The 18,498-nt window shown below is 40.7% G+C and overlaps 1 protein-coding gene across 1 annotated transcript in view; it reads right to left on the reverse strand.

The window, feature by feature from the left end:
• SNCA (synuclein alpha) overlaps nt 1–18,498 on the reverse strand; it is a 102,340-nt gene that overhangs the window by 26,758 nt on the left and 57,084 nt on the right. The gene's annotated exons all lie outside the window — the stretch shown is intronic.

Genomic DNA, 18,498 nt, shown 5'->3' on the forward strand with positions numbered 1-18,498 from the left:
CTGATGCTGTTCAATATTTTGGAAGAAAATGATCTGTAAGAAAATATAATATCACTGCCAATAAAATCTCTAAAGGACACAAAGATTGTCAGAATGGTAAATAACAATGAGGACAGTTATACAGAATGATCTGAGTTGCTTGGTAAGCTGGGCCCATTCAGAATGGGGGACTGTATCCTGGAAAGCAGCCACTCCAAAATGGACTTAGATCATTGTGGCGAAGCAACAGAACATGAGCTGTCCATGCAACGCTGTTATCAAAAGGGATAATGTGATCCTTGGATGTATAATCAGGGGAGCAGTGAGTAAGAGTCGGGAGGTGATTTTACCTCTGTAGACGCTATTGACGAGGCCGATAGTGGAATTCTGGTGTCCACATTTTAAAGAGCGAATTGAAAAATTGGAGTGGGTGCAGAGAAGACACACAAAAGTGAATTAAAGGCAGGCTAAGATGCCATACAGTGAAATACTCAAACTGTTCAGCTTATAAAAAACAAGATAAAGATGTGACTTGATTATAGGATATAAGTACTTTCCTGGGGAGAAAATACTGGGTACTAAACAGCTCTTTAATCTAGCAAAGAAAGGTTTAACAAGAACCAATGGACAGAAATTAGAGACAGATCCATAAGGCATTTTTTTTTTAAACAGTAAGGGTGATTAAGCATTGGAACAATCTACCAAGGGAAATGGTGATTATCCACCTCTTGATGTCTTCAAAGAGAGACTCGATGCCTTTGAAAATACAAATTATTGGGCTCAGTACAGTAGTAATTAGATGAAAATCGACAGCTTGCATTATGCAGCAGGTCAGACAAGACATCTAATGGTCCCATCTGTCCTTAAAAAGAAAGTCTATAAAGTACAGGCTCAGAGAGTACTGTGCAGTGCTTTGAAGGGTGGGAAATTTGAACTTTTCTACACATTATAAAATATGGTGATTTCAGCCAGAAGCCAAAGAACTAGCTGAATTTTGTTCAAATCCCAAACCTGAATCTTAAGGGAAGCAAATCCCATATGAACTGTGTAGGCAGTCGAGCTTACCCCATCCCATCATCCAGACAAACATAGTTCAGTTTCCCATCTGCCCATAGTGAGATTTGACCATCTGGCTAAACGAATAAAAGTTGCCCCTTATTCATAGGGCAATGAAAAGCCAACAAAAAATTCTGTACAATTTATTCTGTACAAATAGCTCCTCAGCCCTTTCCCCAGGCTCAACTCTTTGGAGAGCCTTACTGAAGGGATCCTTCTGTGCTTCTAGCAACTGACCTCCTACACAGAGCCCACCCCTTTCTCTCAGTTGTCTCCACCCCTCTTGAGGGCCTTTGCAATCGATACAAACAGCTATGGGCCTTTCTAGGGAAAATGTGTTAATTCTTTCCCTGTCGGCCCGGGAATGGGGTGTGTGCACCCCATTACATACCTTCTCTTTCAGAGCATGGATGTCAGTACACATGGTGAAAGTTTAGCTCCCTGCAAGCCCAGGGACACCCCATCAGATGCTGGGAAAAGAAAAACAGTTTGCACACCCCCAGCACCCACAAACCAAAACCACCCAGATTCGCTCCCATGCCATCAAATACAGAATTGAATTGTATTGAATCTGGCCTTTAAATAGTGATTGTTAAAGGTCATCAGATTTATATGGCTGGTAAGTTATTGGTTTTTTGTAACCTCCCAAAAGGAAGATAACTGCGACCAACATAAAATGAAAGCCATAAATACAGTAAAATGAGGAAGACTGAAGAAGCAGCAACAAGCTGAGTGAAAAGGTTATTTTTTTTTTATCATGCTGTACTATCTTGCAGCCACTTATTTAAAAAACATCAGTATCCTACAGTCTTATATGAGGGTAACACTTATAAGACTCTGCCTTTTGTTTTATTAGCTTTCCTATCACATTGTACAAATTTGGTGCTTCTTTTTAGGGTTCCAAGAGACACCAAGGTGATTCTGGGAAAAGGACCACATTGGTGTAGCACCTTGCAGTTAGCAATGTTTTAACCAAAGGGTCAGATATTCCTGATTCAAAAATGACTCTGAAATGCAATCTTCACTCCTTAGACTGAAAGGTGAAGTATGTCTGCACTAGATCTGCAAGCTCCTTTCGTAGGGCTGCAATTCAAGAAAGCACTGAGGCATGTGCTTAAGTCCATCCTTCTTAAGCAAAGTATTCGAGTGTGTGCTTAAGTGCCCTCCCTTTGCAGGGATGCTTTTCTGAAACTGGACCTGTAAGGATGAAAAATTCTCATTTGTCCAGAGTTCTAGAGCTTAAAAAAATAAAATGATCAGAAATGGAGGAGCTGGGAGGGAAATCAGTGCAGGAATCATCCAAAAGAAATGTTTATTTCTGGTCTGGGAAAAGTATGGTAACAGATGTGCACTGAGCAGCTTGTATTGTAGCTGAGTCAGACATTAAACAGTATTATATACCATGAAAACATAGATATCATGAAAAATATAATACATTTATAACATAGGTTTAACACTATCTAATAAAAAGGCATGCTGTAGTCTAGACTGAGACAAACTGCTATGGCCTGAGCATTTTCCTGGAGGAAATACACTTATATAAGGCCTCCTCACCAGCCTAAGGGATGATGTAGCACACGTACTCCCCTTGTGTTCTAGGGGAACTCGAAGTCATTGTGTATTAGAGCTCCCTGAGAAACAGTACAGCTGAACATTATCCCTATTTTATGAATTCTGTGCATTGCTGTAATGTGGCTGCAAGCCTGACTTTTTTTTTTTAATGCAGCAACTTGAATTATTTTATTTTATTTTATTTTGCCATTTTCATAAACAATTTCTGTGCATTGAGATTTCCCAAGGTGTCTGGTATAGGGAAACACATTTATCCACAGCAGGAAACAGAGAACTGGAAGTAATTGCAGTATTAAAAATACATTAAAACATTTATTTGAAATGTCAAATAAAAATTAGCTCACCAGCTTCTGAATTTGTTGGTTAAATTATATTGGTGAAAGAAATATGGACCCTAAAAATCTTTTTCTTATTTAACACATGAAAAAAATACACGCCCCCTCACCCCACACAAACTTGGCACTGTAGATTTTTAACCTATAATTCTTCTCCCTCTCTCTGACACCTCAATCACATACATAAAATTATGTTTTGTGATGGAGTTAAGTCTACAGCATGGCAGATTTGCATTGCCTGAGCACTAGGAATTTGATCAAGCCTTTATACTTTATCTACAACATAAAACTCAGGTTCTAAGTTCTAGGCAATTGAATTTATCTGTGAGTAAGAAATACTAGGTGCCAGGATTTTCAAAAGTGAAACTTGTGATTTGGGGTGCCTAATTTTTTGGGCTGTCTAATCTGAGACAGCTTTAAGGGAGCCAGTTTTTCGGAAGGTGGCTGCTTGGCATTTTCTAAAAATCAGGCCCCCTTTAAGGAGTGTCAAGCTGGGCATCCAAAAACTCAACTCTCCAGAATCACCAGTGACTTTTTAAAATCTTGGCCAGTCTTTTAAATCATGCCCAGTTGCTTAATGACTATTTTTAAGAACCCAAGGAAAGATGACAGATCATGAGGGAGCTGTTATCTTTATCTCAGGCCTCTGCAGCAGTAAGATATCAAAGTACAAACTCTACTTGGAAAATAAAGAGACATCTGAGACATGTGATGGTCCACTGCACTGACTCACTCTAAATGAGACCCAACAGCCTGAGCAACAAATCTGGTATCCAGCATGGTAAGTCACAAACACTTTCCAAAACATGTTAAGAAAGCACTTCAAATTAACTGTGAGCCCACAATCTGCAATATCACATAAACACCACCCTATGCCGGAAACCTACTGACCGCTATCCTTACCTACATGCCTCCACTTCCATCCAGGACACACCACACGATCAATTGTCTGCAGCCAAGCTCTAAGATACAACTGCATTAGCTCCAATCCCTCAGACAGAGACAAACAAGATCTCTATCAAGCATTCTTACAACTACAATACGCACCTGCTGAAGTGAAGAAACAGATTGACAGAGCCAGAAGAGTACCCAGAAGTCACCTATTACAGGACAGGCCCAACAAAGAAAATAACAGAACACCACTAGCCGTCACCTTCAGCCCCCAACGAAAACCTCTCCAGCGCATCATCAAAGATCTACAACCTATCCTGAAAAATGATCGCTCACTCTCACAGATCTTGGGAGACAGACCAGTCCTCTCTTACAGACAGCCCCCTAACCTGAAGCAAATACTCTCCAGCAACCACACAACAAAAACACTAACCCAGTAACCTATCCTTGCAACAGAGCCCGATGCCAACTCTGTCCACATATTTATTCAAGTGACACCATCATAGGACCTAATCACATTAGCCATGCCATCAGGGGCTCATTCACCTGCACATCTACCAATGTGATATATGCCATCACGTGCCAGCATTGCCCCTTTGCCATGTACATTGGCCAAATCAGACAGTCTCTATGCAAAAGAATAAATGGACACGAATCTGACATCAGGAATCATAACATTCAAAAACTGGTAGGAGAAGAACACTTCAACCTCTCTGGTCACTCAGTAACAGACTTAAAGGTGGCAATTTTGCAACAGAAAAGCTTCAAAAACAGACTCCAATGAGAAACTGCTGAGCTTGAATTAATATGCAAACTAGATACCATTAACTTGGATTTGAATAGAGACTGGGAGTGGCTGGGTCATTACACATATTGAATCTATTTCCCCATGTTAAGTATCCTCACACCTTCTTGTCAACTGTCTAAATGGGTCATCTTGATAATCACTACAAAAGTTTTTTTCTCCTGCTGATAATAGCTCATCTTAATTAATTAGCCTCTTACAGTTGGTATGGCTACTTCCACCTGTATGTGTGTGTATCTATCTATCTATCTTCCTTCCTTCTTACTATATGTTCCATTCTATGCTTCCGATGAAGTGGGCTGTAGCCCACGAAAGCTTATGCTCCAATACATTTGTTAGTCTCTAAGGTGCCACAAGTACTCCTGTTCTTTTTACTATGAATAAAATAAGTCTCTATTGATTAGAGTTGTAAAGACTCACACTGCATGAGTGCAAAAACATGTAAGGCTAATTGTGATATCCAAAATATAGGATTGGGGCCTATGGGCCTGATATAAGGACTCCCATTGACTTCAGTGGGCTTTTCATTTTTCATGGCGTGGACAGTCTCATCACATCTTATTTGCAACACACAAAAAGCTGGCACTACCAAAATTCACAACTAGCATGCCAGTAAGTACCGGGTGAAAAGCGTTACGTGAAAAGTGTTGGCAGGTAGCTGTGATATTGGAAAGTTCTGCAGTATCAAAAGTGTGAGCAGAGGTTATAGGAGCCAGGAGTTTCAGGGAAAACAGAAGGGGTGCACCATTCACTCCTTAATTGGTGCACAGGCCTTGAGTTATCTCTCTGTACTCGGGTGAATTTCATGCTCAGCGAGAAGCCCAGCAACAGAGGAAGTGCCTCTACTAGCTGAGAGAGCTTGATGAGAGATTTGCGAAGAATAAGAGACCTGTAGAAGTAACCAGGGTCATGGAAAGAGAACAAACAGGCCAACGACAAAGAATGAGTGACTTCTAGGATACAGTCCTGTCTCTGATATTGACTTCCTCTGAGGCCTGGGATTACTTCAAGTCAAAGCTGCAGAAGCTATCAGAAGCCTGCATCCCAAAAAAGGGGAAAAAATTCACAGGCGGGAGTTGTAGACCAAGCTGGATGAGCAAGCATCTCAGAGAGGTGATGAAAAAAAAGCAGAAAGCATACAGGGAGTGGAAGATGGGAGGGATCAGCAAGGAAAGCTACCTTATTGAGGTCAGAACATGTCAGGATAAAGTGAGAATGGCTAAAAGTCAAGTAGAGTTGGACCTTGCAAAGGGAATTAAAACCAATAGTAAAAGGTTCTATAGCCATATAAAGAAGAAGAAAACAAAGAAAGAAGTGGGACCGCTAAACACTGAGGATGGAGTGGAGGGCAAGGATAATCTAGGCATGGTCCAATATCTAAAAAATACTTTGCCTCAGTCTTTAATGAAGCTAAAGAGGATCTTAGGGATAACGGTAGCATGACAAATGGGAATGAGGATATGGAGGTAGATATTACCACATCTGAGGTAGAAAGGAAACTCAAACAGCTTAATGGGACTAAATCAGGGGGCCCAGATAATCTTCATTCAAGAATATTAAAGGAATTGGCACATGAAATTGCAAGGCCATTAGCAAGAATTTTTAATGAATCTGTAACTCAGGGGTTGTACTGTATGACTCGAGAATTGCTAACATAGTTCCTATTTTTAAGAAAGGAAAAAAAAAGTGATCCGGGTAACTACAGGCCTGTTAGTTTGACATCTGTAGTATGCAAGGTCTTGGAAAAAATTTTGAAGGAGAAAGTAGTTAAGGACATTGAGATCAATGGTAAATGGGACAAAATACAACATAGTTTTAAAAAAGGAAGATCATGCCAAACCAACCCTATCTCCTTCTTGGAGAAAGTAACAGATTTTTTTAGACAAAGGAAATGCAGTGGATCTAATTTACCTAGATTTCAGTAAGGCGTTTGATACCGTGCCACATGGGAAATTATTAGTTAAATTGGAAAAGATGGGGATCAATATGAAAATTGAAAGGTGAATAAGGAATTGGTTAAAGGGGAGACTACAGCGGGTCACACTGAATGGTGAACGGTCAGGCTGGAGGGAGGTTACCAGTGGAGTTCCTCAGGGATCGGTTTTGGGACCAATCTTATTTAATATTTTTATTACTGACCTCGGCACAAAAAGTGGGAGTGTGCTAATAAAGTTTGTGGACGATACGAAGCTGGGAGGTATTGCCAATTTAGAGAAGGACCGGGATATCATACAGGAGGATCTGGATGACCTTGTAAACTGGCGTAATAGTAATAGGATGAAATTTAATAGTGAGAAGTGTAAGGTTATGTATTTAGGGATTAATAACAAGAATTTTAGTTATAAGCTGGGGACACATCAATTAGAAGTAACAGAGGAGGAGAAGGACCTCGGAGTATTGGTTGACCACAGGATGACTATGAGCTGCCAATGTGATATGGCCGTGAAAAAAGCTAATGCGGTCTTGGGATGCATCAGGCGAGGTATTTCCAGTAGAGATAAGGAGGTTTTAGTACCGTTATACAAGGCACTGGTGAGACCTCACCTGGAATACTGTGTGCAGTTCTGGTCTCCCATGTTTAAGAAGGATGAATTCAAACTGGAACAGGTACAGAGAAGGGCTACTAGGATGATCAGAGTAATGGAAAACTTGTCTTATGAAAGGAGACTCGAGGAGCTTGGCTTGTTTAGCCTAACCAAAAGAAGGTTGAGGGGAGATATGATTCCCTCTCTGGTATTTATCCGTCTGATATATTTATAGAGAGCAGAGGAATTATTTAAGCTCAGTACCAAAGTGGACACAACAACAAATGGATAGAAACTGGTCATCGGGAAGTTTAGACTTGAAATTAGACGAAGGTTTCTAACCATCAGAGGAGTGAAGTTCTGGAATAGCCTTCCAAGGGAAGCAGTGGGGGAAAAGACCTATCTGGCTTTAAGATGAAACTCGATAAGTTTATGGAGGAGACGGTATGATGGGATAACATGATTTTGGCAATTAATTGATCTTTGACTATTCATGATAAATAGGCCCAATGGCCTGTGATGGGATGTTAGATGGGGTGGGATCTGAGTTACTACAGAGAATTCTTTCCTGGGTATCTGGCTGGTGAATCTTGCCCATATGCTCAGGGTTCAGCTGATTGCCATATTTGGGGTCAGGAAGGAATTTTCCTCCAGGGCAGATTGGAAGAGGCCCTGGGGGGTTTTCACCTTCCTCTGTAGCATGGGGCACGGGTCACTTGCTGGAGGATTCTCTGCACCTTGAAGTCTTTAAACCACAATTTGAGGACTTCAATAGCTCAGACATAGGTGACAGGTTTATTGCAGGAGTGGGTGGATGAGATTCTGTGGCCTGCATTGTGCAGGAGGTCAGACTAGATGGTCATAATGGTCCCTTCTGACCTTAGTATCTATGAGTCTATCTATGACTAAGTCCCCTGCTCTGACGTTTCCCCATCTGTATACCAGGCATAACAAGACTTTATAAAATTTATCAGATCAACACACAAAAGGCCTTATAATTGCCAAATATTAAAACCCCATTTTCCTTCACTGTTTTTGGTAGTTTTCCCTGGCACTTGTGTTTCTGCAGCATTGCACAGGAGTTTTGAATATAGTACTGTGGACTGGATTTTGGCCTTTCCAGAAAAGAAAATGCTGCTAGATATTTTAAATATCCCACTCAGCAGTGGCTGTATTTATCCATGTAAAGCAATTCCTGTGGCATGAGGCAAAGCTAAGCTGGCATCAGTGCTCTCTTTTGCTCTAAGAATCTGATACTGGAAATGGCGGCATTAAAAACAAACATAACAGATGTTAAAAGAAAATGTATAGGTATCAAGAGAACACATCTTTAGGAATCCTGCTGCTTACAATGAACGGGAAAGGAATAAACTGACAAAAGGTATCGTTACTAATCCAACTTCTACACTGTAATGAAAGGAAATGTCTTGCTAATAGCAGGTGTGTCATTGCGTTTGATTGCACAGTTCCTCTTTACTTTCTGCTGGGAAATATTTGTGCAAACTGAATGGGAAAACAAGAGAACTCTGGCTATTTATAAACAAACAAAAGGGAAGGGAAACTGAAAACTAAAATATAGTTAGACACATTCCCAGTATTCTAGACATACTGCCATCACTCGTGTGTGTAGTTCCTGCACTCTACTTTCAGTTATTTTCTAATGTTGCTGTTAAGTGCCAACAATGCTCATGGTGTGCTTCACAGATATACAAATAATGTGTGAAGCAACATATTGGTGCACTGTCTTGAGTGAATCACCTTAAGAGAAAGAGACCACCATGCACAAATCACAGGCTGTCAAGGTTCCTTCCCCACTCTGAACTCTAGGGTACAGATGTGGGGACCTGCATGAATACCTCCTAAGCTTACTTTTACCAGCTTAGGTTAAAATTTCCCCAAGGTACAAACTATTTTACCCTTTGCCCTTGGACTTCCACTGCCACCACCAGACGTTTATCCGGATTTATTTTATTAGGAAAGAGCCCGTTTGGAAACGTCTTTCCCCCCAAAAGCCTCCCAACCCTTGCACCCCACTTCCTGGGGAAGGTTTGATAAAAATCCTCACCAATTTGCATAGGTGACCACAGACCCAAACTCTTGGATCTTAAGAACAATGAAAAAAAGCATTCTTGAAAAGAAGAATTTTAATAGAAGTAACAATGAAAAGAATCACCTCTGTAAAATCAGAATGGTAAATACCTTACAGGGTAATTAGATTCAAAACAGAGAATCCCTCCAGGCAAAACCTTAAGTTACAAAAAGACACACAGACAGGAATATCCATTCTATTCAGCACAGCTTATTTTCTCAGCCATTTAAAGAAATCATAATCTAACGCATATCTAGCTAGATTACTTACTAAATTCTAAGACTCCATTCCTGTTCTGTCCCCGGCAAAAGCATCACACAGACAGACACAGACCCTTTATTTTTCTCCCTCCTCCCAGCTTTTGAAAGTATCTTGTCTCCTCATTGGTCATTTTGGTCAGGTGCCAGCGAGGTTATCCTAGCTTCTTAACCCTTTACAGGTGAAAGGATTTTTCCTCTGGCCAGGAGGGATTTTAAAGGTGTTTACCCTTCCCTTTATATTTATGACACAGGCAGTTTAATCCTTATCCTGCATTTGTTAAAACTCCACAGATTTTAATCACTCCTGGTGCACACTGGTGTAAGTGAGATCCGAATTAAGCCCTGTGTATTGGAAATAAGCCCACTGATGTTCCAGCATTTTATGTCATTTTTATTACTTACTCTGTGTATTATGGTTACACAGAGACGCCCCAACTGATCCCATTATGCACTGCACATACATACAGTGAGACACAGCCTCTGCATCAAAGACCTTAAAATCTATATATGTACAAGACAGAAAGTTAGTATATCGATACTCCTCATTCTACAAATTGTGAACCAAGCCACATAGAGATTAAATGACTTGCTCAGGGCCACACAAGAAGCTTGTGGTAGAGCCAGGAATTGACCCCAGTTCTGCCAAGTCAGTCAACTGCCTTAACCCTAAGGCCATACTTTCTACTATTGGAGGAGTGACTCTCTCTGGCTGTGGCTGCAGCTGCCGTGTTAGACAGGGACAGTCTTTTTGTTCCGTGTTTGTACAGTGCCTAGCACAACAGGGGTCCTTGTCCATGATTGGGTCCATTTGATTGTCTGCAAATTGATCAACAGTAATAAGTCACCAGGACCAAATGGTATTCACCAAAGAGTTTTGAAGGAACTCAAATGTAAAATTGCAGAATTACTACTAACCTTGGCACGTAACCTACCACTTAAATCAGCCTCTGTACCAGATGACTGAAGGGTAGCTAATTGAAACATCTGTTTTTTAAAAAAGGCTTCAGAGGTGATCCTGGCAATTTACAGGCAAATAAGCCTCACCTCAGTACCTGACAAATTGATTGAAACTATAGTAAAGAACAAAATTATCAGACACATAAATGAAGACCATATGTTGGGGAAGAGTGCGCAAGTCTTACGTAAAGAGAAATCATGCCTCACCAGTCTACTAGAATTCTCTGAGGGTGTCAACAAGCATGTGAACAAAGGTGATCCAGTTGATATAGTGTACTTGGACTTTCAGAAAGTCTTTGACAAAGTCCTTCACCGAAGGCTCTTAAGCAAAGTAACCAGTCACGGGGTAAGAGGGAAGGTCCTCTCATGGATCAGTAACTGGTTAAAAGATAGAAACAAAAGGGTAGGAATAAATGGTCAGTTTTCACAGTGGAGCGGGGTTAATAGTGGAGTCTCCCAAGGATCCATACTGGGTCCAATGCTGTTCAGCATATTCATAAATGATCTGGGAAAAGGGGTAAACAATGAGGTGGCAAAGTTTGAAGATGATGCAAAATTACTCAGAATAATTAAATCCAAAGGTGACTGCAAAGGGTTACAGAAGAATCTCACAAAACTGGGTGACCAGGCAACAAAATGGCAGATGAAATTCGGTGTTGATAAATGCAAAGTAATGCACATTGGAAAACATAATCCCAGCTATACATACAAAATGATTGGGTTTAAATTAGCTGTTACCACTCAAGAAAGAGATCTTGGAGTCATTGTGGATAGTTCTCTGAAAATATCCACTCAATGTGCAGCAGCAGTCAAAAAATTTAACAGAATGCTAGGAACCATTAGGAAAGGGCTAGATAAGAAGACAGAAAATATCATAATGTCACTATATACTGTGGTACACGTCCACCTGGAATACTGAATGCAGTTCTGGTTGCCCCATCTCAAGAGACATATTCGAATTGGAAAAGGTACAGAGAAGGGTGACAAAAATGATTCACGGTATGGAACAGCTTCCACATGAGGAGATATTAAAAAGATTGGGTTGTTCAGTTAAGGAAAGAGTTGACGGGGTGGGGGGGGAAGGAGGGGGGATATGATAGAGGTCTAGAAAATCAGGAATGGTGTGGAGAAAGTGAAAGTGCTATTTATCTCTTCACATAACACAAGAACCAGGGAGCACCAATGAAATTAATAGGCAGCAGGTTTAAAACAAATATACGGAAGTACTTCTTGACACACCACACAGTCAACCTGTGAAACTCGTTGCCAGGGGATTTTGTGAAGGCCAAAAGTATAACTGGGTTCAAACAAGAATTAGATACATTCATGTACATAGGTCCTTCAAAGGCTATTAGCCAAGATGGGCAGGGATGCAACCCCATGCTCTGGGTGTCCCTAAACCTCTGACTGCCAGAAGCTGGGACTTGATGACAGGGGATGGACCAGTTGATAAGTGCCCTGTTCTGTTATTCCCTTTGAAGGATCTGGCACTGGCTACTGTCAAAAGACAGGATACTAGCTAGATGGACCATTGTTCTGACCCAATATGGCCATTTTTACATTCTTATATTCTGTGTAATTTAGGAAATGGCCAGTGACACATTTGGCTATATTTGTTACTCAGATATCTAGACGGCTAAGAAGTGCCATGAGTATAGTGTGGCTTTGGGAATCCCAACAGGTGGTTCTGGAAAGCTTTATTTTCACTCTTCTCAAGTCCGAGCAATCTGTGTTAGATGCTCCCTGAAATGTATTTCCTGTACTCCCTTATTCATTATACTCTTATCGAAGAATTTCACTTCCACACTTCTTCCGCAACCAAAATTTTATATTGCTGGTAGAACATATTAGAAACCTTTGACAGATCGCACCACCCTCCCACCTCTTCTTTGCTGTTTGTCTCTCTGAATAGAGTGTACTTGTTTAATTGCCATTTCATTTGTGAGAGTCTCACCAACTCTCATTAAAACCCCAGTTCATTATGTTTTCCTGTGCCGAATATCACTTCAAATTCTTCTTCCCTCTTTCACAGACTCCTTCCATATTCTTTACTTTCTGTTTCAGGAAATCTCAACCTGTAACTTTACTGTATGTCATGTTATTTGGAGTAGGTGAACACAACCCCTCATCCAATTTCCAGACTAGTTTAAAACATGTCCTATACTTCTGCTTAAGAGGAATCTGTTCTGAGAGTCTCATCTCATTATAGAAGGCATTCCTATGATCCATGAATACAAGACCCTCTTCCCTATAACATCAGCTTGTCACTAGTATCGGTCATCCCCTATTTTCACACATTCTTGGTATTGGAAGGATCTAGGAAAATTCATATACATCGAGCCAGCCTTCCCAGCTTCCTGAACTCATCTTTGATTTAACTGAATCGCCCTGTTCTCAGTCTCACAATGGTAACAATTAGTGGAAATTCCTCAGCACTCATTTAAGATATACTACACCCTTCTTCAAAAAGAAAAGGAGTACTTGTGGCACCTTAGAGACTAACAGATTTATTTGAGCCTAAGCTTTCACGAAAGCTTAGGCTCAAATAAATCTGTTAGTCTCTAAGGTGCCACAAGTACTCCTTTTCTTTTTGTGGATACAGACTAACACAGCTGCTACTCTACACCCTTCTTGTCACATCATCACTTTTGGCACCCAGGGTGGAAGCGTACAATCATAGAATATCAGGGTTGGAAGGGACCTCAGGAGGTCATCTAGTCCAACCCCCTGCTCAAAGCAGGGTCAATCCCCAATTTTTGCCCCAGATCCCTAAATGGCCCCTTCAAGGATTGAATTCACAACCCTGGGTTTAGCAGGCCAATGCTCAAACCACTGAGCTATCCCTCCCCTACTGAGTCCTGTTTGTCCTGGTTCTTCACTATGGAGTCACCAATCAGGAATGCTGCTGGCTATGTCTTTGTGGAGGCTCCTTTTTATTACTTGATTCTTGGTCATTAATCAGGCTACTGTTCATTTTTGTCTAGTTCTCAGTTTAGTTATTCCTAAAAGGAAGAATATCCGTTATTGGTGACAAGGTTGCAACGCTTCATTGCCGTCTCCCTTCTTCTCTTTTTGTTATGCTCCCTAGTTGGTAAATTTTTCTAACGTCATTCTGTCACCTCCATAACTATCCCTTGCATGGACTCAGCTTGCAGTGTCTCTGATGGCTCCTTGGTTCAAGAGGCCGTTTGGCTTCCATGGTTTCTCAATGTGACTTCAATCTTCTCTTCCTTGAAGGAAGCCAGATTGTGCTTCTCACACACACACACACACACACACACACACACACACACACACACACACACACACACACACACACACACACACACACACACACACACACACACACACACACACACGCGCGCGCGCGCTCTTTGTTCAGGAAGAGAAACAGAACACCTCTAGGACAGATATTTTCCACCTAATCCATTTTTCATCAGAAAATTAGGTTTTTGACTGATTTTTTTCGCATGAAAAGCATCTGCTTTCCATATAAAATTTTGACTTTTCATTGCAAAGACACACACACCTGAACATCAAAAAGTTTCTGCTCAGAACAGCAACTGCAGTAACTCATGGGAGCTGTAGTTTGGTCACCTCAGGTCCCATTCTCTTCTATGGGCCAGGCTCCCCAGCTGAACTGTATCTCACATGATGCACCACAATGGGTCCGCAAAAGGATCCTGGCACATAGAGGTGAATTTGGGCTGCAAACTACACCTCTGATAAAGCACCATAGCAACATTTCTGACTCAAAGTTTGGGGCTGAAAATTTTCTGGTTTTGATTTTTTTTGCCAAAAGTCTACATTTTTGGCAGGGAGAAAACCAATTTTCCTATCACCTCTACACACATAGAACTTCATTGGATCCTTTGATGACCATTCTGTATCCCACTGACGTTTTTACCTCTAAGAATCTCTTCACCTCTGATGGAACTCGTATACATCCAGGCACTTCTGCATCTCACATCTCCTTCTGAACTCCCCAGTTTGCTTCTCTGCCTGTTTGCTCTTTGCATCGTTTCCTTAGTCACAGGTCTTTATGGCTATCTCCCCCCGCCACCCCATCTAATTATCAAGAGTGGGTAACCATCTCTGCTGTTCACTCAGCACCCACACAGACCTTTCAAACACAGGAACGTGGTCCTTAAAGCACACAGCCCAACAATTACTTATCTTTAGTCACTCACTGCTTTTTAAAATACAGTAGCTGTAGTTATTTTTGCAATCCTTGTGAAAGGCTGCTGTTATCTTACCCCTTCCTGTTTGTTGTTTTTAAAGAGAATCGCAGGAGTATTTCTTGGATTCTGTGCCATTTGGATTTTTAACCTGGATGGTTCTCTGTCTGTTCTACTACCCCCACCCCCAATATATATGAGTGTGACATCCCCCACCCCATGTTAAGGTACTACCATCAAAGTGCTCAGCTCTGAGACAATACTTCAGTAGGGTTGTCTCCAAGGTTTGTTCAGATTACGATAGTATTCTGTTGATGAAATGTCTCTATCCCATATTTTACTAGTTTAACGTATTGCCAATCAATATTCTGCTGGGGGTATATTTCTTTAGGATGCTTACAGATAACTCCATCTCAGCTGCATACTGTAGGTGAATTAATCTCTCCTAAAGAGAGACAGTTCCATTTCTGAATTTGCCTCTGGATCCTTGTGAACGTTACTCAAAAGTCAGCACCCCTTATAGATACCAAACAGTTACAAGATATGACTAAGCAACAAGTCTGATAAAGCTAGATACTTCGTCACTTTAACAGATGTGTATATATAGCCATCAAGATGTTTGTAGTGGAACAGTAGTTAATTAGAAGATGTAAAATTCAGTAACCTCTTAACAAAGTGACAAAAATTAATACACCAACATAGAGTGCAGTATGTGCTGGAGTGCTTCCCAAGTCAAATTTCCCCCTTCTGTTTTTGTACAGGTAGGCATTTTAGAAAACCCTGTTTTGAAGTCTCCTCTTTCCTGGTCTCTGTCGAAAATACTTGAGCATGGTTCTGTTCTGAGACTGGCAGCCACTTGTTTATTTCTAGCAAATGCTCACGGGAATGAAAGCTGCGCTATTATTTAATTTCCTCCCCTAGGAAGAGCAACAATTTAAAGGCTAACGTGGTTCATGGAACAATATGTCCTACAAATGAAATACCAAGGGGCACAGTTTCCAACAACAAACTGCATAATGTAGTATTTAGAGAGATTCAGACACTGTGATTTTGCATGAATCTTTCATTGTACTGTACAATACTATTCAAGCGGTAGAGAATCCCTTGTATTAGAGAGGCTCCTACACACTCTGTGCTAACAAAGGAGCCATTTATGAGAGCTTTATTTCGAGCTTTTTATTCCCTATCTACTTGTATAGAGGTGGGAGTGAATAACGTTGTTTCTCTATGGCATGTGATTCTGTGGAAGTTGGGAGTTTTTACGCTAGCTCTAGGAATTTTTTCTCTCAGACATGTTGAACAAGATTTTCATGAGTAGCTAGTGATTCTGGATTCATCAATTTGTGGGTGTCCATTTGAGACACTTTAAAGGGGCCTGATTTGCAGAGTGCTGTTGGATGAGTGCTCAGTTCTTAGTGAAAATTAAGCCCTTTTAATGTATTTCATATTGTGCCCCCAAATCACAGGTCACTTTTGAAAATCACGGCCATTGCCTTTAATTACTGCTTTACATTCAATACTTTAACTATGTTTTCCCAAAATCTTTTATTTAAGTTGTTGCTGCACATAAAAAGTTATAGCCAATATCAAAGGGTTACCATGTGTTCACTCAGTACAAACTGAAACACAATAGGATAAGCAGTAATCTAAGTAATCCCCTTTCTGAAAAGGTTCAGAACTAATGCCCTTTTAGCTTTAAAAATGCTTTCCTTTAGTGCTAGCCAACCAGGGATCTGTTCCAATGTCCCATACATTACAGTTGTCCTTTATAACTAACACCCACTGATATTCATTTAATCACATGCTAGTTGGTGCTTTTACAATGTTGAATTGAAATCTTATTCCCCTTCTTCAAACAGGGCCTCGTGAGAAAGAAGAAAGCCCCATGAAGACTGGAAACCTTCCCTTCACTGAGCTACAAGAAGGGAATAGCTCACACTGGAAGTCCACATGCCCCCTCAAAAGGCTTAAAGCTGGGGGTAAAGGTAAGAAGACTGAGAAAACTCAGCAATAAGCCACATGGGTTTATAAGAACAAATCTTTTTTTGATCAGACTCCTTTTTTTGGACAGAATTAGTGGATTAAGGGCAGTAGTTAATGTATTTGGATGTTAATGAAGCATCAGTGCTGTGCCTCACAAAATTTTAACTGAAAAGATAATTCAAATTGGCTTACATAAAAACAAGGTCATGTGGATTAAAAATTTGCTAAAAGACTGCAAAGAAAGGGTAATAATAAATGACAGTGTTTCAAGCTAAGGGGAGGTGCCTAGTGGCTCACTGCAGGGACTGGGTTTATTTAAAGTCTTCATTAATGATCCGTAAAAGGAGTAAGCAGCATGCTAATAAAATTCGCTGATGGTAATAAATTGGGAGAAACTGTGAACACAAGTGAGAATACAGAAACAGAGACCTATAGCCAGAGCCCTTCTGCAATTCCACAGTTGCAGAATTTGTTCCCAAATCCACCCTTTGCTGCAAGCGGTGTGCTCCAGAATCTAATTTTTTTGGTAACATCATTACGGTGGGGGGAGGGGGGAAACCTTTGAAAATGTGAACCAGGTGCAGCTGATGTAGTAATCTCAGCCTAAGTTTGACGATTGCCTGAAATGACAGCTCTGAGAGATGTAAACTCTCCCATTCTCTTCTCTGGGTTAAGTCTGAAATCCAAAAATGACCATTTAAATGTCAGCATAGTTATCTGTTTCACGAGGAATCTCTAATGCCCTTATCCCAAAATCCCAAACTTCCTCCCGCTCCTCTGCAGGTGCCAAAAGCCCCAGCTTCTTCCATCCCAGCTGCCAAAAATCTCCAGGTTCAACTTCCACAATAGTATGCATCTGATGAAGTGAGCTGTAGCTCACGAAAGCTTATGCTCAGATAAATTGGTTAGTCTCTAAGGTGCCACAAGTACTCCTTTTCTTTCCACAATACAGTAACTTGTCATTTATACAAACTTCTTCAGTTCACTGATAATATGGGATAGCATAAAATTAACTATTAAACACATAACACAGCAGCTATACTCCTAAGTGTATTGCACATTTCAATATTTAATTATTTGAAACCTGCATATTAAATGAAGCTTTTGCAGAATTTCCAGTCTGTTGCCCCAGATTGCCACAGAATCCAGGAAATGACAGCAGAATTTACTTCCACTTTGCCTTAGATTATGTGGGGCCTTTATTTGTAGGGATTAAAAACAAGGACATAAAATAATTAAAGGAGGTTTATCTTGGGAAAATGCCAGCTTGTGCTAAGTCCAATCTCACAGTCTTGGAGTAAAGGAGAGATACCTGTAGAGCAGGGATGCTGAAAAACACCTATGGTAAGGGCTGAAAAAATACTGCAGAAAATATTAAAGAACATTGATGCAAATAAAATTATGTATTCACTGCAATTGCATTCAGAACTCCTTTTATTTACTTTCTATTACTATTCATATGAAAGTGTGATGCAAATAACCATGCAATCATTTATTTGCCAGAGTATTTGCACAGCCGTTTCACACATGGGTTTGGATGTCCTCCCATCAAGGAGCTGGACTATTCCTATGTGACTTAAGTGACCAATCACACAGCACAAATAGCAAATTACAGATAATGAGAACTGCAAACAATTGTCAGGGTGAACAAGCTGCCATGATATAAATCATTCCCCAAATAATTTTCAACAGTAATCAAATTCTTAGAAAACCAAGCCATTCAGAGGGATTGCGCAGCCACCAAAAGGCAGCTAAATTTCTCTCCCTTTTGCCCGAGTCTTTAAAAATGAGGCGGAGCAATACACTAGAAAATGTACCGTCGGGGAAAGTCCTTGCTGCGGGTGTGGCTGCACCGCAGCTAGGAGGCG

The sequence above is a fragment of the Caretta caretta genome, chromosome 4 (genome assembly GCF_965140235.1).
Source record: "Caretta caretta isolate rCarCar2 chromosome 4, rCarCar1.hap1, whole genome shotgun sequence".
Classification (NCBI taxonomy): Eukaryota; Metazoa; Chordata; order Testudines; family Cheloniidae; genus Caretta; species Caretta caretta.